The sequence below is a fragment of the Podarcis vaucheri genome (genome assembly GCF_965113315.1).
Source record: "Podarcis vaucheri genome assembly, chromosome: 10".
Lineage (NCBI taxonomy): Eukaryota > Metazoa > Chordata > Lepidosauria > Squamata > Lacertidae > Podarcis > Podarcis vaucheri.
In genome coordinates, this window is record NC_138748.1 from 47,241,604 (window position 1) to 47,253,658 (window position 12,055).

Here is a 12,055-nt window from a genome sequence, read left to right on the forward strand (position 1 = left end):
GTTCAAGATAGGCCCACAAAGGGCCCTACCCTTTCTCCGTGCACCTATTGGCCGCCCGACGTGTCAGTCTACGCTCCTCTCTGAATGAGGGCGCATTGGCTGAGCCCATTTCTGCGAGGAGGATGAGAGGCGGGCTAATATGAGAAGCGGGGGTTGAGGCGTCAGTTGAGGAGATTAAAAAAAAAAAAAGCGCCCTCCGCCTTCTTTAGCAGCACCGCCCTCCTCTTGCGTCGCCATTGGCGGGAGCTGGAGCTCAGTCAGAGCAAGCTGCCCTTTTTATTGGCCAGCAGTACAGCAGGTGGGTGTTGCTGTCCTTAGCCGCGGCCGCTCCCTCCCGGCTTGAAACCTCGCTGTTGCCGGTGAGTGTGAGGCGTTGAAGCTGGAACAGCGCGGCGGGTGGGGCGCTGCGACTCTCTCCAAAGGTGCCGGGTACCGAGTCTAGTCTTCCCACAGCGAGGAGCAGGAGCCGCGGCGGTTCGCCCACCCCACCCCCCAACCTCCCGGGCTTTGGCCAGACTCAGGTGAAATCCTGCTTCAGGGGCGGTGCGGGACGGGACGGGAAACACGCGAGAGATGGCGCTTGGCTTTTAGTTTGGCGCCGGCGGGTTGAGGTTCATCGCGAGGCGGGCGGGTGTGGCTTAACTTCTAGAATGCCTTTCTTCTGCCAAGCGGGCTGCAAGCCCAGGAAGTGCCACCCACTGTGGGGGCATCGGCTTTGGAGGGGGGGTGGAAGCGGGGTGGGGTGGGGGAAGGTGCAGCCATCATCTCTTGGCTTCCTTTCCGCCTGAGGTGGGGGAACGCTGTGCAATTGCCACGCACAGGATCCTTCCCTTGCCGCACCGGCTACCTGTGCTTCCCCTCCCCCAAAATACCTCTTTCCCCTCCCCCCACCGCCCCTAACCCCAACAACCCTGCAGGGGAAATGGCTTTAAGACTACCGCCTCTTGCGTCTCTGAGAAAGCAGCTGATCTCGTGCTTCTCTCATCCTCTGCTGCCTGTTACTATAGCTTGCTCTTGTTGCAAGAGATTAAACCTGCTCGTTCTCTCTCCTCGGTTTGTAGCTGGGGTTGCACCCTCTAATCATCTAAGGATTTCCTGCCCCCCTCTCTCTCCCCCCCTTAAAAAAAAAAAACCAAAGCTGGGAAGTAACGGGCAGTATACCGCTTGGCAGCTGTCAGGGCTCCCGCCTGAGTCACGGGCTGACAACCTTGTTGCAGACATTGCAATGGGCTTGGCTTCCGCCCGCCGAGCTTGACTTCCTCATTCAGTTGGCGCTGCTTGAGTCAAGCCAGGAAAGGGGGAGGAGGGAGCGACGGGGCAAGACGAAGCTTGCAGGAGGAGAGTCTCTCTGGTAGATTTTACAGCTGCCCCCGTTCTCAAATGGGACCAACTTCTCCTCTCTGTTCAGCCAACTTCCTTTGAATAAAAGGCGGTGAAATGCCCTGATTAAGCAACAACGGGCGTTTATTTCCCTTTGGCAGGGTGGCTCAAACAAGAGTCCAGCAGTCCCAGGGTCTGTATCTGGAAGGAGCAACTTGTGAAAAGGAAAAAGAAATGAGACAGGATTCCAGCTCATGTGTTTATTAGTTGAATGTGGAAAGTGGGGAAATGCTCTGAGGCATGCTACTTCTAGAATATTCTCCTGTGACAATTGTTGCTCTTGGGGAAATACTCCAGTTGACTCTAAGCATTGCAATAACTGTGAAGCAAGGATTTTAGAAAGTGGGTTCTCTCTTGCTCTTGTCCCTTGATTGTTGCTATCTTTCAAACTTCTATTTGTGGTAGAAAGTCTAGGGGATCTGTATTGCCTGCCTGTTTTGGCTATCCCTTTTCTGTGGAGCAGAACTACTTGCTAGTTTCAATACTTAATTGATATAAGGAAAGTGCCAATGCCCATAGAGACCCCCCCTTTTTAACTGGCTGTGTCTACTTTTTCATTTTGCTCTTTGTCTTACCTTTACTTCCTTTCTGTGTATAATCTGTGACTCTTAAGTTACTTCCAACCAATGTACACCTGGAGAGTGGAGTCTGCTTTAAAAAGAAGCCCCCCCCCCAGGGCCTGTTTGTAGACAGCAACAGCAGCATCCCTCTAGACTAGAGATAAGTGCACAAAGTACCATGCAGGTCTGACTTGCAGGCGTGCCTGAGAAATAAGGACTTTCCAAAGCATTCAGGATTTTACCAATCTGTCATACTTGTGTGCTGCTGGCAAGCAAGATGTGACTTGCATTTTCAAAAAGTAGCATCTGAACTGGCAACAAATGACTCGTATACAAAAGTTTTGTTTGTTTCACGGTATAATTACCCTGCAAATAGCCGCAACAAAACTTGGCTGTTAATGCTAATATGTCCATCTGTGACTAATGATTCTACCCATGATGAAACACTAGTTTGAACTGCATAGGTTAAAAAAAAAAAGAATGCTGTGGCTAAAGAGAATGTATGAACCCTGGTCCTTGGATTAATACACTTCTACAACTTCTTAAAAATGTAGTTTCTTCCCTTAAGCATAGGTGTGACACAACAGAATCCAAAGTAATGACTGCGTAATCAGTTACTGCTTGTATAAAGATACATTATTAGTCACCAGGTGAAAAAATGCTATAGTTTCTTATCTTTGCCACTCCAGTGAAAGCTGCAAACCTTTGCACTGGCTAATACTCTCTGACTCATGGACTTGCTGTCTAGAGCTATGACGTTATACTTGTGTATTCAACTGAAATGAAATAATTGAGATAAATTCTAGTCACTTATCTCTGTAAATGTCTTGGAGGGCCAATACAATTAGCCTGCCATTTTGAGCCAAAAAGTATCATGTTAGTGGTTGATGTGAGCTGGCTTGTTTCTGTCAGTCTTGGAGGGCAAATTAGGCATATTAATGTAGCTTTTGGAAATAATTGCTCAGGAGGAAGCCTGTGTTGATGTAGAACTAGGAGGGTGTGTGGCTCAAGCGGTAGAGCATCTGCCTTGCCTGCAGAAAAAGGTTCTGATTCAGGGCTGGAAATGTTCCCAGTCTGAAAGAGTCTCTGCCAGTCTGTGTGGGCAGTACTGAGCTAGATGGACCAATGTTCTTGACTCTGTATAAGGTAGCTGCCTATGTTCCCATGTTACCCTGGGTCCTCCTTGTGGTTCTTGACTGGTTGCAGTAATAGTTACGAGTGCAACCTCCTTGCTACTGCCTTGTCTAATGCAAAACAATGTTATAGACACACCCAGTTATTATATCCCCCACAATATTTCTTTCAATTGATACGGGGCAATGAGAAATATGTTTGTAGTCCTCTGCATGCCAGTGCTATTATGCGTGTGTGGAACCTGTGGCCCTCTAGATGTTGCTGGATTCCCAACTCCCATCAGCCCCAGCAAGCATGGCCAGTGTTTGTGGATGATGGGAACTGTAGTTCAACAACATCTGGAGGGCTAGAGATTCCTCACCCCACAGCTATGATGACCTTCAACAGTGGGGAAGGTCCCTCAGTAAATGTAGGTAATGATTAACCGCCACAGGTGACCAAGGGAGTGTTCATCCTTTACTGCAGCCCCAGATTTGCTACCTGTTACACCTTGGATCAATCCAATCTACTTTTTGAAACTCTGGATATTTATTTCCCCATCCATCTTCTCCAAAGAGTCCAGAGCAGATAGGGTGACTTGTAGAAGAATTTACACAGGATCAGTTAAACATGCCCAAATTAACTTTTGAATGATTTGGATTCAGACTAAAGGGGCAGCATACCAAGTCAGATATAACTTGGTCTGAAAGTACTTGGAATAAAAGGTAAAATTGTCTGAAATGTAACAGCAAAAGAAGCTGTCATCCATGCAAGCCTTATCTGTGTGTTTGAGGTTTCCAAGGATGGGGACAACTAGAAACTGAGGGTAATATCCAGTGTTAGTTGTGCTTAGAATATACATGTTGAAATTGAGAGACGAGTAATTTGTCCATTGATTTCCATGTATGACTAACGCTGGAGATCTCCTTAAGAGTTACTGTAATTTGAGAGCCAGAAGTGACCAGTGAGTGAATAAGCATGCCCACTTAACTGCTATTTATTTTTCTAGCCTAAATTGAGACAGGCTTTTTGCACAGTACAGCCTTCTTATTTAATTCGTTATGCTTACTGCTGTGGCGTGCTTGGGCAGCATGTGACCTAAAGGTCCTGTATTCCATGAACTCCTGTTAATCCAGAGAGTTTGACTTGAATTTAGGGCTGGAGGTGAAGGGAGAGTAGCCCATTACATTCTCACTGCAGTTTTGAGAGTTAACTTTGGTACATGCTAGTCTTGTCCTGGATAACTTCAGATTATTTCCCTTCATGCAGAACCTGAATTCTGTTCTCCTTCCTCCTTGTAAAGGAGCTCATCTTGATTTTGGATATGTCTCCCTTAAGGGTTCCAAAATTCCTCCGTTAAGAGCTACACTTGGAGCCTTTAATCTCGTATTGCAAAATACTGCCATAAGTGCTCTCTTAAGAGGAAGTCTTGGAGTTACAAATACTTGGGGGAAGGAAGAAGTAATACAGTAGACTTTTGAGAAGAATTGGATGCCATTTATTAAATAATGGAATAGATGCTGGAGTATTTGCCATAGCGGGCATTCAGCGTTCAAAATTAGCTGGGCGCCAGTTGCATTTTGCGACTGGCAACTGGCCTCCTGCAACTGGATGGAGATATCAAGGAGGCATGCTTTGCGCCTAGCATGTCCACCTGCCTGGCTGTAGTCATCTGGTCTGCCGGGCACTCCCGCCAAACACCTGATTTGCCCAACGGTACAGCAGGAAAAAACACACTTTTTTTGCTTCCATGCTGCCACACTGGGGTGAATCAGGTGTTTGGCAGGGTAGAGTGGAAGCAAAAGACACGTCTTTTGCTGTTGCACTACCCTACAGACCCTCTGATTCTCTAGCCAGTTCCCCCCGCCCCCAGTGTGGCTACCTGGTCTGGTAGCAGGGCAGGAAAAAACAAACAGTGCACCTAGACATTTTGTTTTGTCGCCCACAGCCTAGGTCCCAGGAGCCACATGGCTTCTAGCATTCCTGTTCCAGTTTCTAACACTGGGCATTTTGATAATGGACTAAGATGGATTTAGTTAGCATGTAAACCATCTAACCTGGAAGCTTGCAATTAACGTGGTAACATTTAATTTTTTGTTTTATGCTGGCCTATGTATTTTTAAATCTACAATATTGAAATGTAAATTTAAAAAGAGGGGGAGTCTTAGAAAATATGCTGGATCTCTTCTCTTCACATCTCATGTACTAGATGATTGCCAGTTTTTAGTGGGGTTTTTTTTTACTGACATGTGACCAAATCTTAAATGTTTTGTGCTATTATTGTACCATGTCAAGATGCTGCTGGTAGGAATACATATACATATACGTACATACTTAGAGAGAGAGAGAGAGCTTGTTTTGTGGTATTATGTAAGTTTTACCTTAAACTGTTGAATTCTGGCAGAAATCTTTGGCCAAGATTCAACTTCCCACCCACTTTGAGTTCATGAGTGAAAAGTGCTTCTGAACATGCACGAGGGAGGGTCTGGCAGCAGTCCTTTGTACCTTATGAAGTACCGCACAATGGAGCCCATGACCTAGAAGGGTGCATGAGTACCCTAGAATAACTTCCACAATTGCTAGATTTTATTTTTTTCACTTTTAGAATTACACTTGTGCTAGTTTGGGTCCTGGTCATTTTATATCTGCTTTTCAAAAAATCTATAACTGGAAACTGCTGCTGAATGGGCATAGCTCAGCCTCCAGTTTGTAGCTGGTGAGTGCTTGCACTATTCACCTTGAGCTGTATCTAATTTTTTTTCATGTATTTGGACACGGCAGGTGTTCAGGTAGGCCAGAAACAGGCAGGCATGGAAGATAATGCAAGTTTCTCTCTTGAGCCTGGGGCAAATGTGCACTATTAATAAAAGGGACCATATTTCAGAGTATCTTTATTCTAACCGGTCTCTGCAAAAATGGTTAGTCAATGCATGCACCCAAAATGTCACTCGTATAAAAATCTGACTTAGAATTATTTACTTTCTAAAAGATGACTTGGACAAATGATGATCTACATAGCGGGGGCAGGTTTTAACTTTCTACTCCTACATATCATGCACAGGGTTACATTTATTTCTTGTCTAGGATGCCATAATAGGGTGAAATCTCCCAGAGAAGTCCTGGAAGGTACAGGCACTCCAACAATGGGTACTTGTAAAATTTTCCAAAGCCATAAGTGAAGTCCTTCTTTTTGGAGGATGCTGCTTAGTACTTGGGCCAGATCCCACAAAGCAATTTCCTTATGAAGCAGCAATTCCGATACTTAGTTGCCATATTCCTACAAGACTGCTCTGAGCTATCAAATTTCCACACATCCAGCTTGCTAACAGAGCTATGGAAAATAGTATAGATCCACCTTAACAAGAGTGCTTATTTTCATAGATGTAAATCATAATTTGGGCGGTTTTTTCATGTGGAGACTTTTCATGGCATGAACAGACTCGGTAGCTTAGATCTAGTTGTGCCATGTTTATATGCAAACTACTGCCAGCTATCAGCTTTTAGGCAAATGTCTTCTCTGATCTGATGTGTGTTCACTGTCAATAGCTCCTATCTATGCAGCCTGAAATGTAATAGTACTGGATTGCCTGAAGTAGCATAGTTCTTGTTGACTGTGAATCTAAGATGACTTTGTTCTTACCTTGACTTGAAGCACCCCTCCCCGTATGACATATGTGACAAAAGAACATGGAAAGAAGTAGCTAAAGACTTGATGGCAAGAGTACATGGACTGCTTGTGGTTACATACAATTACAGACTCATCCCTAGAAGCTAAACATTAAGTAATGCATTATTAGTACCAATACCTAATTTTAGATTACTTCTTTCATGTCCAGCCCTTTGGGATATGTCCTCATCTTTCTGAACATTTGCCTTTGCTGTTGATTTGTATTGAAGGAACCATTATGTTGTTGTGGAATGGGGATGGGGCTATATTTTCTCCACAATATAGACTATGGCAAAGTTCTCTCACCCTCCCATTAAGCTTCTGGTATCCTGCGGGTGGCGCTGTGGGTTAAACCACAGAGCCTAGGAATTGCCAATCAGAAGGTCGGCGGTTCAAATCCCCGCGATGAGGTGAGCTCCTGTTGCTCAGTCCTTGCTCCTGCCAACCTAGCAGTTCGAAAGCACGTCAAAGTGCAAGTAGATAAATAGGTACCGCTTTGGTGGAAAGGTAAACAGCATTTCCATGCGCTGCTCTGGTTCGCCAGAAGCGGCTTAGTCATGCTGGCCACATGACCCGGAAGCTGTACGCCATCTCCCTCGGCCAATAAAGCGAGATGAGCGCCGCAACCCCAGAGTCGTCCGCAACTGGACCTAATGGTCAGGGGTCCCTTTACCTTTTATCCTGCAAACACTGCTTCCCTGTGTATTTTGAGGAAATGGGAAAAGTCACAGCACACTCATGCCTTTACCCAAGCCTAAGACAGTATGCTATATAGGGCTATCTTGTTTATCCATACACCAATTAGGCATGGGCTCTGAGATAGGTTTAACAAGAGGATCCAAATGGTTCTGCATACAGTAAAAAATTTATTGCCTGCCTTGGACTAGGGTAGTTTAAACAACATGGATCCCAGTACCAATTTTCATTAGTCTATAGTAGTGGTTCCCAAACCTTTTCCCTCTGAGACCACTTGAACATTGCTGAGGGTCTTGGCAGACCACTTAATGATTCTCCTGCCTCTTAGAGCAATTGTAATGATTATGCTGTGCTAGATGGTGTATGATTTTAATTGTATTTTTAGACACACTGGGCAACTTGAATGAAACTTGTCGACCACTTGTAGTTTGGGAACCCAAAGATTCTAAAAGTTCTAGTGACCTTAAGAGGTTGCTGCAAATACAGAATGTTAAATACAGAATGTGCAATCTTTCATGAGTTTGCTAACTTTTGTACCAGGCTACCACTTCATCCAACTTACTTCCAATGACAGTATCCTAAATTTAATTAAATGCTTGAAAATGAGTTCCTTTGAAAATCATGGGAATTTCTTCCAAACACATTCAAATGCATTGATAAGATTTAGATGAATGCAAAGATTATCTTTAGTATCTCTAAAATAGTACATTTCATCTACTCACCTGATTGAAACAACCACATTCCCCCCCCCCCAGTGGATGAATACATATCTTCAGCAAAAACTTTGAAGTTCTAATTGAGAACCTTGTGTCTTCAGACATAAGCCTGTTGGTATTACTGTATGCTTTTAATTCAACCAAAGTGACTGCTAATAGAAAATGTGGGTGAGTCTTTCTCACAGAAGCACTCCAATACCATCTTTGTTGCGTGAGAAGCAGCTGGGGAGAGGAGCCGCAAGATATTCAGGAAGGGTTGAACCCCTTGATCAGTGTGTCCTCTCCCAAAATATGTGATGAGGCCACTCCAAGATTAAACCCACACAACTGCTGCAGTGTCTAATATTGCCCTAAGATGCTGTTAGTGGTAGATTTTGCATAATCACTAATCAGTTTGACAGTGGCACTTGAAATTATTCAGACCAGTTAGGAAATGCCTTCAACCCAATTAGCTTAGCAGGTAAGCCCTGCTCCTTACCACTGTTGGCTATGAAGTTCCTTTCAAGTAGAGTGAAGTTGCAATTGCTGGACTACACTATGGGGCTTATTTTTCATTTTGTGCAGTATTATGCAAGGTATTTAAAGTCTAGACTTGATGTTAATGTGCACAGACTAGGTATCTTAGTTATCCCTCAGGTTACTATAGACGAAACGAAGAGGGACAACTTTTGTGCTATACAGTAGTGCTGAAGCTGCTTGGGCATGCATCATGAAAGCCTTGGGAATAATATATATAGTAAAGCCTTTGGGTACTTCCATGGCTCCAGCCTGCATAAAATTTCTTCTTGTTTCCTCTTAACTAGCTGTTTTTCCACATTTCATATTGTTTAATAGTGTGCTTGTACAAACCTGCTACATGTGTTTGAAGAGCAAGTTGCGATACAACACAAATAGTATTATGGGTTGTATCCAACCAAGTTCAGTTCAGAGCACACCCACTGAAATTAATGGACCTAAGTTAGTCAAGGGCATTCATTTCTATGCGTCTACTCAAGCACTGGATACAGCCCCTAATGCCCTTTTTCTTGTTGTCTGATATGAGGAAGCACAGCTGAGAGATCCACTAAGGACTTTTTCTTAGAAATGGTATTTTTAGGCACTCACTGCTGTTCCAGCTTCCAGTTACAGTCTTGCCCAGACCTCCAAGCTACTCTATCTTATTCTTAAACTGTTCTCATCCCCTGAACTGCTCTTTTTTGTTTCTCCTGGCTGTAACTGAGCCTTTAGTCCTTGAGTTCCCCTCCATCCTATTGCTTGCCATATGTACATCTTGCAGGAGTCTTCAACAATGTTTTTCCAAAATGAGGGGCAAATAGTTGGGGTACTCTTTCCCAGTTGGTGCCTTCCAAATGCATTGGATTACAATTTCCATCAGGCCTAACCAGCATGGCTAAGGATCAGGAACAATAGGAGATGTAAAGGTAAAGGTAAAGGTACCCCTGCCCGAACGGGCCAGTCTTGACAGACTCTGGGGTTTGTGCGCCCATCTCACATCTATTGGCCGGGGGCCAGCGCTGTCCGAAGACACTTCCGGGTCACGTGGCCAGCGTGACAACGCTGCTCTGGCAAGCCAGAGCCGCACACGGAACGCCGTTTACCTTCCCGCTGGTAAGCGGTACCTATTTATCTACTTGCCCCCGGGGGTGCTTTCGAACTGCTAGGTGGGCAGGCGCTGGGACCGAGCAGCGGGAGCGCACCCCGCCGCGGGGATTCGAACCGCCGACCTTTCGATCGGCAAGCCCTAGGCGCTGAGGCTTTAGCCCACAGCGCCACCCGCGTCCCTAATAGGAGATGTACCATAGTCCAAAACATATGGAGGGTACCAGACTGGGGAAGGAAGGCAGGTCTAGGGAATCTTGTACTACCTAATGTTCATAAACTGTTCTCTAGAAGTAGACGTTTGACAAAACATGGCTGAAAAGTGACTAGCTAACTTTTTACCTTTCACCTATGTCTTCAGCAGTCCCAGTTACAAGCATTTCTTTATTGGAGGCTCCCAAGCTGTTTATGGCCTTTAGGTTATCTTAAAAACAAGCTTGCAACTGCAGTTTAGCCCATTTGTTTGTGTCCAGGGGCATGCAGTAAAGAAGGGAGGCTGGGCCAGGAATGGTCGCTGGAATGTCTTTCTTTGTGCACAACATTTCTCCTTTGTGTTGGACCAACACTTGCTTTTGGATAAGGGAACATCCCAGGAAAGTAGTGCTGGCAGATGGCAAAGGGCTGTGCCAAAGGGATAGGTAACATTTCTGAGTAGGTGGTCACAAGGCTTTTAAAAAGTTGTATATGATTATAATTCTGTATTGAAATTTTGGAGAGCTTTAGTTGCTTAAGATACTCTGATGACACTGAATGTTCAGAGCTGCTGCTGCTGCTATCTAGAACTAGTGAGCCTGAGGCTGGCTTTCCTATGAAACTAGCTGTCACTTTAGCCAAGTTGCCAGACCTTATAAAACTCATAATGGAGCAGGAAATGAGGGATTATCATTACAACATGAAAAGGCAATGGTGTAGCCATAGATTCCTGATCATGGACAATTATTAGCTTGTTTCCTTTGTGGTCACGAGAAGTTCAGGATCAGTGGCATTTTTTTTAAAAAAAGTTGTTGAGGGTGTGGCAGATCCTTGTTCCAATCTGAGCCAGACAGTACTAATGTTGGATCTGCTTTGGTCCTATCCTGGCCCTCAGATAGAAATGAATTCAATTCATGAAGAAAATCACTTGTGGGGAATGCCAACAGCCTCCTTTTTCCTGCTCTTGATCCGTTAGAAACCACTTGCCCTACTTTTCTGTCTGCTCCTGGGATAGTGGTGGTCTGCGTTCAGAGAGAAGGAGCTACTGCTGCTTGTGTAAGGTATCAGGCTTTTGCACTTAAATGTGGACCAGAAAGATGATACAGAAGAAATGTCCATGAAGAGAGAGTGCTTTAGAAGAAAGAAGCATAGCATTGATGCAAATTGCAGAGTCCGTAAAAGAATGAGAAGGCATGATCATAGATGGGAGGGGTGTTGACTCTGACATATGTCTTGCATGAACTCGACTGGAATGGTAAAACCAGCAGAAGAGGCAGCCTTGCTTTCAAATCTAAGTAAATAGGAATAGTGTTTCTACCTGTGGCACAGCAGGGAAGCGTTTAGTTATTGGCTCTGATCTGCTGTGGAGGTATTGTTGGCAGTACTTTGGGCTCCTATGCTGAGCACTCAAAGCCTGCGGGGATAGGAACTTTTGCTTCAATATTGTCATCTTGTGCAATGTCCCAGGCCTGTCTCTTAAGATCCTGTTGCCCAGGGAGACATGGTGAACTCTAAACCAAACCCTTTGAGCAGCAGGGCTGGGCTGGAGTCTCTGAAGCCACTGCTGTCATCTTAAAGTGGGATTACTCTACTGAGTGGTCATGAAGAATGTGTTCTCCCTCTGGAATGTTTTCCTTGTGGGCATGCTGTCTCTTTCCTATGCTGAGAAGGCATGTACTGCACACATGGTAATAGGAAACAACAGTTTCAGAAAGCATACTATGCTACATTTAGCTTGGAATAAGATATATTCCAAACTTTTTAAGCTTTGGGTTGCTGCCAGTTGGGCTTAAGTGTGCTGCAGATGGAGTTTGAAACTAATAACCACCTCTACACCCCTCCCCATAACACAATATGCTATTTCCATGCACCAGTTCCCATACTCTGTAAGCTGAACTAATTAATATCAGCTTCACTCTTGAGTGCAACGTGTCCTAGGACTTAACTCTGCAGTTGGTTTGTAATGGCAGGAATGGCCTGTCACTACTGTGGCGTTTCCATACCACTTTTCCACCCCTGCCATTGCACTTCTGGATTTCAGCAATGGTGATTGTTTGGGGAAAGGGTGGTAAGACAAAACATGATTAAGGGCAAAACATGATTCTTAAGAAATACAATTGTGCAAATAGCTT

General features: G+C 44.7%; 1 protein-coding gene across 3 annotated transcripts in view; it reads left to right on the forward strand.

Moving 5' to 3' along the window:
• MYH9 (myosin heavy chain 9) overlaps window positions 1-12,055 on the forward strand; it is an 85,456-nt gene that overhangs the window by 10,794 nt on the left and 62,607 nt on the right. The window contains exon 1 of one of the 3 annotated variants that reach the window (XM_082240243.1): window positions 338-521. The exons of 1 other annotated variant lie outside the window; for it this stretch is intronic. The gene's annotated coding sequence lies outside the window, so the exon portion shown is untranslated. Of the gene's footprint in view, window positions 1-337; window positions 522-12,055 lie in introns of those variants that run through there. One more of the 3 variants, XM_082240241.1, reaches the window with a different exon arrangement.